This window comes from Athene noctua, chromosome 1 (assembly GCF_965140245.1).
Source record: "Athene noctua chromosome 1, bAthNoc1.hap1.1, whole genome shotgun sequence".
NCBI lineage: Eukaryota > Metazoa > Chordata > Aves > Strigiformes > Strigidae > Athene > Athene noctua.
In genome coordinates, this window is record NC_134037.1 from 196,119,160 (window position 1) to 196,131,238 (window position 12,079).

Here is a 12,079-nt window from a genome sequence, read left to right on the forward strand (position 1 = left end):
GGAGGGTGAAACAGTTTACAAATGAATGACCTTACCAGTCCTGATAAGAAGTTCCAATTGTCTTTTTGTGTTGGATTTGTGTGTGGTAGGGTTTTTGGTAGTGGGGGAGGGGGCTACAGTGGTGGTCCTTGTGAGAAGCTTCTCGAAGCTCCCCCAGCTCCAAGTTGGACCTGCCTCTGGCTGAGGCTGAGCCAATTTAGCAAAGGTGGCCGCAAATTTATGATAAAGTACTTAAGAAAGGGAACTTGGGAGGAGTGGGAGTTGTGAGGAGGAGTTGTGAAGGAGACATCTCTGCAAACACTGAGGTCAGTGGAAGAAAGGAGGAGGGGGTGAAGTGTGCCAGAGCAGAGACCCCTTGCAGCCTATGGTGAGAGAGCAGGGCCACCCCCCTGCCACTCACGAAGGTCACTGGTGGAGAAGATGCTAACCTGCAGACCATGGAGGACCCCATGGCAGAGCAGGTGGGTGCACTGAAGAATGCTGGGACTCTGAGGAAAGCCCGTGCTGTTGTAGTTTGGTGCTGGGAGGACTGTAACATGCGGGAGGGACCAGTACTGGAGCAGTTTGGGAAGAACTGCAGCCCTTGGGAAGGACTCATGTCAGCAAACGTTCACGGCGGACTGTTTCCTATGAGAGAGACCCCACATTGGATCGTGGGAAAAGTGTGAGGAGCCTTCTCCCTGAGGAGGAAGGAGTGATAGAAACAATGTGTGAGGGACTGACCTCACCCCACCATTCCCTGGCCCAACTGCACTGCAATGAGGAGGAGGCAGAGAAAACGGAAGCAAAGCTGACCTGGGAAGAAGGGAGGGGTGTGGGGGGAAGGTATTTTTAAGATGTGGTAATACTTCTCACTGTCCTACTCTGTTAAGTGTGTTGTCATTTGTGTTTGAATTAAATCGATGTTCTTTTTCTTCCCCTAAGAAGTCTGTATTTTGTCTGTGATGAATTTCACTGTAATGGGTGAGTCATCCCTCCCTGTCCTCATCTTGATTCCCAAGCCTTTTGCTTTATTTTCTCTTTCCCATTCCTAATGGGGAGGACTGAGTGAGCAAGTGGCTGTGTGCTGCTCAGTTGCTCTCTGAGCTCAAACCATGACATTTTTATAACAGGTTATTTATAAAGATTGAATATTTTCTCATTGATTGCCTAACTAACAAACTTACATAAGCATCTTCCACTATTAGGAGAAGTTATGTTCTTTTTCTTATTTTAAATGGTCGGTCTAAAATGAGAGACAACCAGTGTCCTAGCTGGCCGATTGTCTTTGTTACCACAGTCACAGTGATGTTTTTTGGAAGCAGTTCAGTAAAAATGATTAGGAATACAAGTCTAACTCATAGCATCAGATAAGGAAAGTACAAACCTCATGCAAAAGGTCTTCCATTCAAGATTTCTACAAAAGACTGTAAACATTCCCACTGCAATTTTTCAGAGACCTTCAATTTTGCACAATAAGATGCATTGGATGGAAACTTTTTCTGACATTTCAGTTCTGTTGGCTGAAGACTATTGCCATTACAAATTCTCAAATAGGTTTGTGTCATTTTCTCCCTGCAAACAGGAACGGATGGTCTAGAAAACCATCACAGTTCAGTCTCTCCTCCTAAGTTTCTACATTCTTTCAGAACCCTTCATTCCTGAATAAACTTTTGTTTTGAGAGGCAAAGTAATACCTGCAGACTATTGCTCTCTGTTACAGCCCCACCAAGCAAGGAAAAATTCCCTAACAAAATATTTCCACTTCCTATATGGGTTCTTGTTTCCACCAAAAGCATTTCCCATTCATCTGACATGCTCCTTCTGCTCTCTGGGTCGTACTTTGCACCTGAAAGCAGACATTCAAGAGTTCCTAGAGTACCAGGATAGCCTTGGTTCACTTCATGAATCCCCAGAGAATATTCCAGAACACATCAATATACAGGAAAATGAATACAAGAAGTAAAAATGACGAAGGAGAAAGATGAGAAGTAAGCACAACCTGGTTCTTATTACAGAGAGTCTGAATTACTAAAGCACCATGGTTCCTAAAAGGAGAAAGGAGGGGAGCGTTTGCAGGTAGTAGTCAGGGACTTGTGGCAACAGTCTGTTCCTCGATCAACAAAATGCTTTGTGTAGTCTGGGCAAATAATCTGTACTGGCATCCATCTCACTTCATTTTAGCTTATCCAAACCAGCCATCCATGATCCCACTCTAGTGGGTGAAGGAAGAGAGGCACTTGCGAGGGGTGATTTGTTAGACACCTACTGAGCATGAAATCAACTTCCCTATAGATGTGCTTGTTTTTCCACATTGAATTTAGAGGGAATCCAGCTGTCTAGTTCAGACAGACATCTGAACTTGGGTAGCTAAAGCAGGGCAGGTATGTCCAGGCAGAATTCATAAGCCTTAATTCAGTCCCTACATTCCCCCCTGCTTAATTGAGCAGAGCTGAACTCAATGTCCCACATGTTGGCCAGAGGACTTTTAAGGCAGATGAAAGGAGGAGAGGGGAGAGTCTCTCTCCAAGACTTATTTCTTGAGCCCTGGGTCACAGTAGCCCTGAGCTGTGTCTCACAGCCTGCCAATCCTTGCTGCACTTCAGCACTGGAGTCTGCTCTCAGATCTGGTTCTTACTTCTCTCTGAATTAGGAAAATGTGCTACTTTTCTTCCCTAAAAGGATGTTGAGAGAAGAAATACTCAATGATATGAAATGTGAGCCATAAGAGTACATAACACACAGTGTGTTTAACCTGTGCTCATGTGAATTCCTGAGCTGGGACTTACACCCAGAAGTTGAAAACTACAACAAATAGAGTTTATTCTGATAGCTTCCTCTCTTTCGTTGTTCTGTACTACAGTGTCATGCTATATGGTGTTAGCACATCTTTCTTGTATCATAAACGGTGTTCTAATGTCTTGACTGTCCTCCTGCCTTCTGCACACACCACCAGAGTCTGTGGGGCTTGTTGCAGTCAATGGGCTTCATGCATAAGAAATTAGGATACTCAGCATTTAAAACCCAGGATAAATAACAGAATAAGGGGCTTCTGTGTGGTGGCATCTGTGGATTGCAGGTATTCTTGTTTTCATATGGTAATCTCTAGGCATGCCGGGTTTTGCTTCCCTAGCTGCAGACTACCAAAAAGGAGCACTAGTCAATATTACCTACTTCCCTCCAACAGAAAGGATGCAAATTTCTAGTGAGACTTTGGTGAAAATCCGTTAAGCTTGAAAGGGAATATGGTGATCTGAAAGCCTACTGGCTTTGTTTATGAACTGTGTGAAACAATTTCTGTTCCCATGTCTGTGCTCATTCTACTCCCATGACAACGTGGTTCGATAGTGTACTTACTTTCCTTTTTTAAAGGAGAGTCTTCCTCTCATTTGTTGCTACATGGAAGTTTCACAGAGACAGCAGGAAAAAAAAATGTTATACAAGAGAACCTGTACAACTGGCTTCACACAAAATGTTACTGAAAACATAAAGTGTAATTAGGGGAAAATATTTTTTCTTCTAACTCTTTCAGTTTCACTACTTGGTGGCATGTGTTAACAGTAGCCAGTAAGTCAATCTGCAGCAGAAACATTTTGAGTTTAATGAATCGGATGGATCCCTTTAAAATGTGCATGGTAGTGCTCTTTCCATGTTTGTGTCAGAACAATCTGAGCAAAACCAGGCAGAATTGCTCCAACTGCTTCTAGAAAAACTAGGACTCCGTGTAATATGACCAATGCTTCTCAAAGCTAATCAGTGTTAGGTGATGAACATTGTTGAAACAGCCTGAGATTTATTGGCATGAAACTGTACTCACTGTGATATAAAGCCAAAGATAAAATATTGCAGCCAGTAATAATGCATCTCACTGAAAACCAGCTGTGTCAGAGTGTTTGTGCTCTGGTTAGTCAATACACAGCTACAAAAAAGGAAAACTGGTAAGGAAAAATGTAAAAAGGTGCTTTGGTGTTGCAAATCTCCGCAAGTTTGGCACTATTAAAATTAGAAGGAAAAGGAGGAGATCCGAGCTTTGCTAAAATCAGTGACTGTTTCTGAGAAAACTGCTATTGATTTCAGTGGGGCCAGGATTTAACCCCCAAGTCAGTATTCACATTCCCTTCCTTCTCTGGTTTTCTTCCTTGTAAAATGGCCTTTTACATTTGCTGTATTAAAGAAGTGTTTGAATGGGTCTCCCCCCTCCCAGCCTCTTGCCAGTTGCAATCAAAGGTCTGCCTTGTTCTGATGGCTTGCTATTTGGAAGGGAAAAAGTAAAGTTATTCATACATTAATCATATTTTCAAATGCTAGGTAAGAACAAAGTATTATTGTTGGAAAGACTGCCTTTAGAATGGGTTCACTTTGGGAACAGGCTTTGGATCTTTGTGCTTTATTTCACTTTTAAATTCAAATCCAGTGAAAAATCACTTTATTAGTATGTATGTTCCTGCATTTTTTCAAGCTAAGGATCTTCGGCCAACGTATTTTTTTAAAAAAAACACCCTAATGTTTTGCTGCAAGATTGGAATGTTGCTTCTGTTTCTAGTTTTTAAGAGGGGAATACTGTCAATACACCACTGGCAATACTTTAACACTAACTACCCAACCAGAACAATTTTGTTCTTTTTATTATTTTTAGCCTGAGGCTTGGATGATAGATGAAGAATTTGAGGACATGAGAAATTTCTAGTATGGGAGAAGTGAGACTACTGCATAAAAAAATATTAGTTTTGTACATGATTTCTTTATTGCAGAATTTACTGCGGCGGCACATCAGTTTAGCTTAATAGCAACATCTTGGAAAAAACAGACCAAGTGTAGCAGTGGGTCTGGCTCCTGCTGGTGGCCTGCTAAGAGTCATTGCTGTGCTCTCTGGTGGGACATGCTACCTTTGGGCTCCAGCCAACTTACAAAACTCATCTCACCAGTGCTGGGGAGCAGAAGATGGGAGCTCTGTGCATATGTGAATAGAGCAGACCATGGTCTAGCAGCTAGACGGTTACTGCTGGAGAACAGAGACATGAGGAGGTGCTGGCTGCGGTGTCTGAAGACATTAAGCCTTCCAAGGCATCTGTGGGGGACAGTAAGGCCTCAAGATAAGAAAGGCATGTGTACAGACTATTTGGTATTTTACATTACTTTTTTCTTCCACTTCAGTTTTGTGCTGTTCTTCAAAAGGTGCTGTCCCAGCGTAATCTACACTGTCAGTCACAGCCCCCACCAGCATAAGCCTGGAGAGCTCAGCCAGACAAGACATGTTAACTGAGGATGTCCACCGTGGCAATGGGTCCCCATTGCAGGTGAGGCTGGACACGTGGGGGGACCCTCAAAGGCCATGACTGTACTCATAAATTAAACAGGATGGCAGGATGCTCCCAGGCACTGAGACTCAGTCAACCACAGGTCAGTTGTCCAGATGCCAGCTAGGACTGTCCCACCTGGGCATGGCTCGGGTGCAGATCCTGTCCCTAGGATGTTTTGGATGTGGCCACTTGGTTTCAAAGACCACGAGTGTGTAATAGTCTGGGCACAGCCCCAGGGCCGCATCTCCATGGGAGCCTTACAGGGCATCACTCTCACGACAGAGCCCCAGGGACAGCCCTGGGACCAGACACAACTTCTCCATGTCCACAGGCCAAATCAGCACCTGATGTAAACACCCACCTCCCAGCTAGAGTTGGTGGATCTCCAGAAGCTTTGGACCAACTAAGGACCTATCCTTTTGCATTTGAAATCCTCACTTAGGGACTGAGCCCAGTTCCAAACACTGCAGTGGTCTGACCTTTCCTACAAGCCTTGGCTTTGAATCAGGTCTAAGGAATCCACCCCAGGGGTGCCAGGGACCCACAATCCTGTCAAAGGCTGTGGAGCAATGGTTGCTCAGCATTTGGATAAAAAGCCTTCTTGAATTTAATTTCCTAAATTATGAAATAGTAAACGAACTCGGTGCAAAATGTGATAGCTTTAGTTCTCCAGTTAAAAGTAAATTAAAATTTCTTACCTTTGTGTCATACTTTGTGATCCTTGGATTAAAAAGACTTTTGTTATAAGAATGTTTATATAAAAAATGCATGTGTAAATGCATCCAAACAAATGTACACACATGCACAAACAAACTTATTTTTCCAGAGAGGTCTTCTTTTATTGGCTTCATTTGAAAATTAATGTTCTCATGAGATGAGGTTAAAAGTAATTTGATGTAACAATAGCCTGATAATTAGCATTTGGCACTTAATGCTATTTCACAGGCTAGTTCTGACGAATTCCTGCTTTGACATCCAGTCATGTTTCAGTACTTTTCTTTCTTTTCCCTTTTCACACAGCTGCTGTAATCCATAACAAGTGATTGTTTAAACATGAAATCAACAAGCATTGCCTGTAATTTGCCTTTCTTTATTTTATGGCCATTAGGAAATGGTCTGAAAGAGGGGAAAAAAGTAAAATATTCCTTCTGTCCTCTTTTTTTCCCTATCTATTCATTTTCCAAATATTCATCATAAAGAAAAAAATGCTGATAGAGGGGAAAAAGAAAACCCCTAATCAAAAGCTTTCTGCCTAAAGTCATTCAGTTTGCTATTCAAACCAGGAAAGTGTCTATAGTTAGACATGGTTGTGTTCCCGGAGAACATGAAAACACGACAGTGTATTATTAGTGCAGAAACTAAAGAGCAGCTGTTAGTTAGCACCTGGTTCCCAACAGCAGACTGGAAATACAAAGAGAGCCACTCTGTGTGTGCCCTGGCAGCAAGAAGGGAACAAACATCTTAAAATCACTCTTCCCCTAAGAAACAAGTGCTCCCCCTCATGATATCTACACAGAGCCCTGAGAAATTGCCAGCCCCCTTTGCAAAGGGAAGGTGCAAAGGAGAAAAGGGCCCAAAGAATTGTGAAAACCAAAACAAGGCACTGTCTTACCTTGCTGCAGCTTAGTGCTGCCTCTGCTTGTGAGTCTGCAAACGAGAGAGAAGGGGGACAGACTCGCCGCTTTATTGGATTGCCCGAACTATGTGTTTAGTAATTAGGCATCCGTGCTTCGGGTGAGCTATAAATATAATATCTCTAAAGTACCAGCCATCGGCAGGAGATAAGGACTGCAGCAGCACCTCTGTGCTACCAGCCTTTTAAGGCATCCCAGCTGGAGTGGCACGAGGCCCCTGGTGGAAAAGGTTGCCACAGTCCTGAGCAGCCCTGGCCCTTTGCTCTGCTCCATTTGGGAGTGCCTGACCTTAAAATACACTCACCTGCTGTAGGGAAGGCCCATGAGGGCCCCCGAGGAGCCAATGTCATTTCAGGGCTTGATATTTTGGCTGAGCTATGAGCAACTCTAATTTCTGGATCAGATTATCTATCAGGGCTCTGGGATGGACAGAAACACCCCAGGAAATGCCGACTGCTCTGCTAATGTAAGAAACTCCAGCTGCCCTTCGTCTGTCTGTCTGTCCATCCCAGGTGCGCAGCCTTGTTGTAGAGGAGTCAGTGCCATGTGTCCTGCTTTGTTTTACCCCTGCACCACCTCATGTGGGGGGAGGTAGTGTCAGTGCTACCATTTCACAGCAAAAATGACAGAGACTTCAGAGACTAGCTTGAGGTCATGAAATAAATCTGCGTGGGCAGACGGGCCATACCTCAGGTGCAAGCTCTCTGCACAGGGCTCCATTCCTGCTCCATCGCAGGTGTCACACTGGGTGAAGAGGACACTCATACATGGAATGAGTGAAAGATTAGAGTCAGAAAAAAGCTCTTCCAGTAGCTTCTGTGGGCAGCATCTTGCTGGCTCTGGAGGAAAATTTGCCCGAGCAAGGTTCAGTGCAGAGGTGGGGTTACAACCTGCCCACCTCCTTGCTAATGCTGGGTTCAGCGATTCATCTCAGTGTACTTCTGCAGAGAAAGTTGCAGCAGAGACACTGCCCTTGGTGTGAAGTTGAACTATTTTAATATGTTTTTTTGAGGGAAGGGAAGTAAAAACCGCTTTTTAAGACAGGGAGGTGAAGAAATAGCCTTGGGCAGCCTCCACGTGCAGACAAATAACCCTCCTTTACACAGCAGCATACTTCTCTGAAGAAGTACTGTGCTGTTGAACTGAGATTGCCTGTTGTTCCTCCTCCTGGATGAAGCAGGAGCATTTGCTGAGGGATTTGATTTCTTTCCTGGATTTATTTATTACTTCCACAGTCCTGAAGAACCCCTCATTCCCTTCATCTCCCTCTTCCCTTCAGCGTGCTAGCTGAACAATAGTCTTTAGGAGATAGTGTCACCTCCCAGATTGTCTCTGAACAGTTCGTTTGGATAGCAAGCATGAGTCAAGCCGTTGGAGACTGGATACTAACACAAACCATTTGCCAGGGTTTCTGACGTGACAAACTGATTTATGGTTTGACATGGAGCCCAGTCAGGTTTTATGGTTTTAACTCCAAACCAATGAGAAGTTGGCATCTGAAGGGTTCATCCTCACATAAAAAAGCTCATAACAGCACGTCCTCAGCAACTGCCAAGCAACATGATTTGACAGCCTGAGTCAAGTCTCTTGGAATAAATGACTTTCACACATCTCCTTTTGTCTGTGCAGAAATGCCCAGCTTCCAAACACTGTGGATGAGGAGCATGGCCTAGAGACTTATGTTAGGGAGATAAGAGAAATATCCCACAGATTCCTGATTAAAATATTGTTCATCCTAGCTAGTGACCTTTTGCCACATGTTCCTTTAGCTACCGTGTAAACAGCCCTTTCTCATTTCCCAGAACAATAAACAGTTATGAAAAGCTGTATAAGCAGCAAAAATGTGGTAGTTAGGACATATGTTTGGACAGCTCTGGAAAGCCTCAACCTATTCATGTTAGCCAATTTTTTGTTTGAATGATTCAAAGGTCTGGGTGATGTAGAAACAACCTGGATAAAAGACCGTTGTCCCCAGGCCCAGCCCAGGATGTTCTGAGCACTAATGACATGTTTAATCCTCAGGTGTCAGCCCAATTATAGAGCACATTTGGATCTGGTATAAATATTGAGCAACTGGGGACTATCTTAAGGTAAATGTGGCCTCCCAGCACACTTCATCTAACTACTTGAGAAGGTGGATTACAGATCTGTTAACAGAAACATTACAGCTTTTCTCTCTGGAAAAAACAGATGTCCTGTAAAGATGGTTGCTCCACCCTGTGCCTCTAAACTGTCCCAGTTTCATTTTGGGTATTGCTTTGCTCTTTGATGAGGCTTGCCAGGGAAAGGAGAGCTTCTTGAAAAAGGATGCCTTCAGAAGGCTAAAGCATCAGTGACAAGTCGGGTTGCTGGATCTGATCCTGTGCTCCCCACAGTAGGGAACAGCTGAGCTGCTCCCCTGAGATAGGCAGGGAAATGCCCCCACACTCAGGGTGCCAGCACTCCTGAGCTACAGAAAGGTGTCAGGCTAACAATGGAGAAGAGGAGGTATTCCTGTGGATATTGTCAGGAGCAGAGACATCTCCAGGCTTCTCAGCTTTATAGTGGCATTGAAATTTAGCCCTTTAAAAAGAGGGATGGGGGCTGAAGCGCTCTAGTCCAAAGCAGCAGTGGCATGGCAGGCCCCTTTGCCATCTCCATGGGTCTGCAGGACCGGAGCCAGCCCGGCTGCTCCCACGACTAAGGCATGGGCAGGAAGCTAAGCAAGAATTTCTGCCAGTTCCCTACTTCAAGGCAATGGGAGGTGTATGTGCTAGAAGAGCATCACAGAATCGTTTAGACTGGAAAAGACCCTTAAGATCTTCGAGTCCAGCTGTGCTTTTGAAATGCAAAGGATATGCTGCAAGCTTTAAAGCACAGCCCTCTGTGGAAACCATACCAAGGTCCTGTTATCCATTTGTTACACTGAGGTTAGAAGTTTTACCACTGGTGCCCCACAATCAGGATTCGTCCTGCCATTCTCTGCAAATCACAGAAGATGCCAGAGTGTGGGCATCCAAGAAGGATGTAAATTTTCAGGATAGCTTTAACAAACAAAATCTCACCAGCTTGCACCAGTACTGCCTTTTCTAAAGGAAGAGCTCTACTGACAGATATTCATGGGAATCTGACCCTGATGTCCTGACATTTGTGTTCATGGTAGGTAGCACAGGGATTAAAACTGCATTATGATGTTGTTGAGCTTTAATCTAATTTGAGGGATTTAGAGGTAGGTTCTGTACATATGATATTGACTGCCAGAGACTTAGCAGCAGAGCCAGAGAGGAAGAGGGAGCCTGTGGAGATTTTGCTGGTAGCCAGTATTTTGCAAACACCTTACACGCAGACCCTCGCAATGAGGAAGGTGGGATTAGCATTTGCTGTTATGAATTGAGAATTTGGCTGTGCTAGCAAGCCATCAGCCTACCTGCTTCTTCTAGCCCTTCCCAGCCACAGGTCGCACCAGTACCTTTCAAATAAGACTTTTGCACATAGAACCCCAAAACCATTTGCCCCGCACCTGCTAGAAGTGTGTGCACAAATGCTGACCCCCATCCAAACCTACAGGCACACAGCCTTCTGCCAGGAGGCACACGGGGTGTCAGGAGCATTGCACACCTTCAGGCCTTCCCACGCCTGTGAGAAGGCTTGCAGCAAGCAGCATTTGGGCTCTGGCAGCAACAGCCTCAGGGATGTCAGTGACCTCCAGGCCCCTGGGGATGAAGGATCACCTGGAGGATCCCAACCCCAACTCCATGCTGGTGGGTGGCTGTCCTCACTGCCACCACCGTGCCCAGGCTCTGGAGCACAGGCAAGGTGGAGGTGCCTTCATATGAAACAGCAAAATGTGTGTGATTTCACAGAATCACAGAATCATGTGGGTTGGAAAAGACCTTAAAGATCATCCAGTCCAACCATTTACCTAACATTGACAGTTCCTAACTACACCATATCCCTCAGCACTATGTCGACTGGACTCTTAAACACCTCCATGGATGGGGACTCCACCACTGCCCTGGGCAGCCCATTCCAATGCCCAACAACCTGTTCTGTAAAGAAATGCTTCCTAATATCCAGTCTAAACCTTCCCTGATGCAACTTGAGGCCATTACCTCTTGTCCTGTCACTTATTACTTGGTTAAAGAGGCTCATCCCCAGCTCTCTGCAGCCTCCTTTCAGGCAGCTGTAGAGGGTGATGAGGTCTCCCCTCAGCCTCCTCTTCTCCAGACTAAACACCCCCAGTTCCCTCAGCCGCTCCTCGTACGACCTGTGCTCCAGACCCTGCACCAGCTTCGTTGCCCTTCTCTGGACACGCTCGAGTCATTCAATGTCCTTTTTGTAGTGAGGGGCCCAAAACTGAACACAGTTCAGAACACAGGCAATTTCCAATGGCCTCATCTCTGCTCAGCTTCCCTCCTGCCCTGTGTTTTGAGCCAAGGCTCCAAGAAGATGTCATCGCTACAAGGAAAAATACGTGCAGTCTTGAGAGTCGTCTGAAACACTCAGATCCCTGTGACCTCTGTGTTTTCCATGGGTGCTGTCATCAACTGTTCACCTCACCTAAATTTTGCCACCAAAAGCTGGCATCTAGTGTAAGCTGGTTATCTGTGTGCTTTCTTTGGTGGGTGGAGGTGCCTATTTCCCACTGCTGGCTACAGGGGGAGAGGAGATGACTCACACCAGGCAGATAACTTCTACTGACTGATGTGAAATGCATTTCACTCAGTGCAAGATGACTTTGCCGTGTGTACTGTGCCACAAAAATGCCTGTGCTGAGCCAGATGTAGGTTAGCTTAGCCCATTTTCTCGCCTCCAGTGATGGCCAGTAGTTCATGCTTGGGAATATATATTCCCTAGAACAATTTCTTGAATTCCCACAGGTTTTGGTTTGGGGACTCTCTGAGAGAGAAGCAAACTATATTTACTGACCTTGATGGATTTTTTTTTTTCCCTTTCTTCCTGTGAATTTCTCCAGTTGTTTCTGAACCCAAACTCTCAGAACATTTGGTCCCCCTCATGCCCAGTCTCTGCAGCTTGCACCCCCGCCAGGCCTGGGGGCTGGCAGAGGCTCAGAGCACAGACAGGAGCTCTCCCTCCAGCACAAAAAAATACTGCATTTGGGTAAATGATGCAAATGTCCCTTAGTCTGAAAATTCATCTAACTGTCCAAAACGTCTAAACCCAAGC

At 45.1% G+C, this 12,079-nt stretch overlaps 1 protein-coding gene across 2 annotated transcripts in view; it reads right to left on the minus strand.

The window, feature by feature from the left end:
• The window catches only part of FHL2 (four and a half LIM domains 2), a 66,615-nt gene that overhangs the window by 39,658 nt on the left and 14,878 nt on the right, over positions 1-12,079 (minus strand). The window contains exon 1 of one of the 2 annotated variants that reach the window (XM_074909263.1): positions 6,892-7,043. The exons of the other annotated variant lie outside the window; for it this stretch is intronic. The gene's annotated coding sequence lies outside the window, so the exon portion shown is untranslated. Of the gene's footprint in view, positions 1-6,891; positions 7,044-12,079 lie in introns of those variants that run through there. 2 annotated transcript variants of the gene reach the window in all.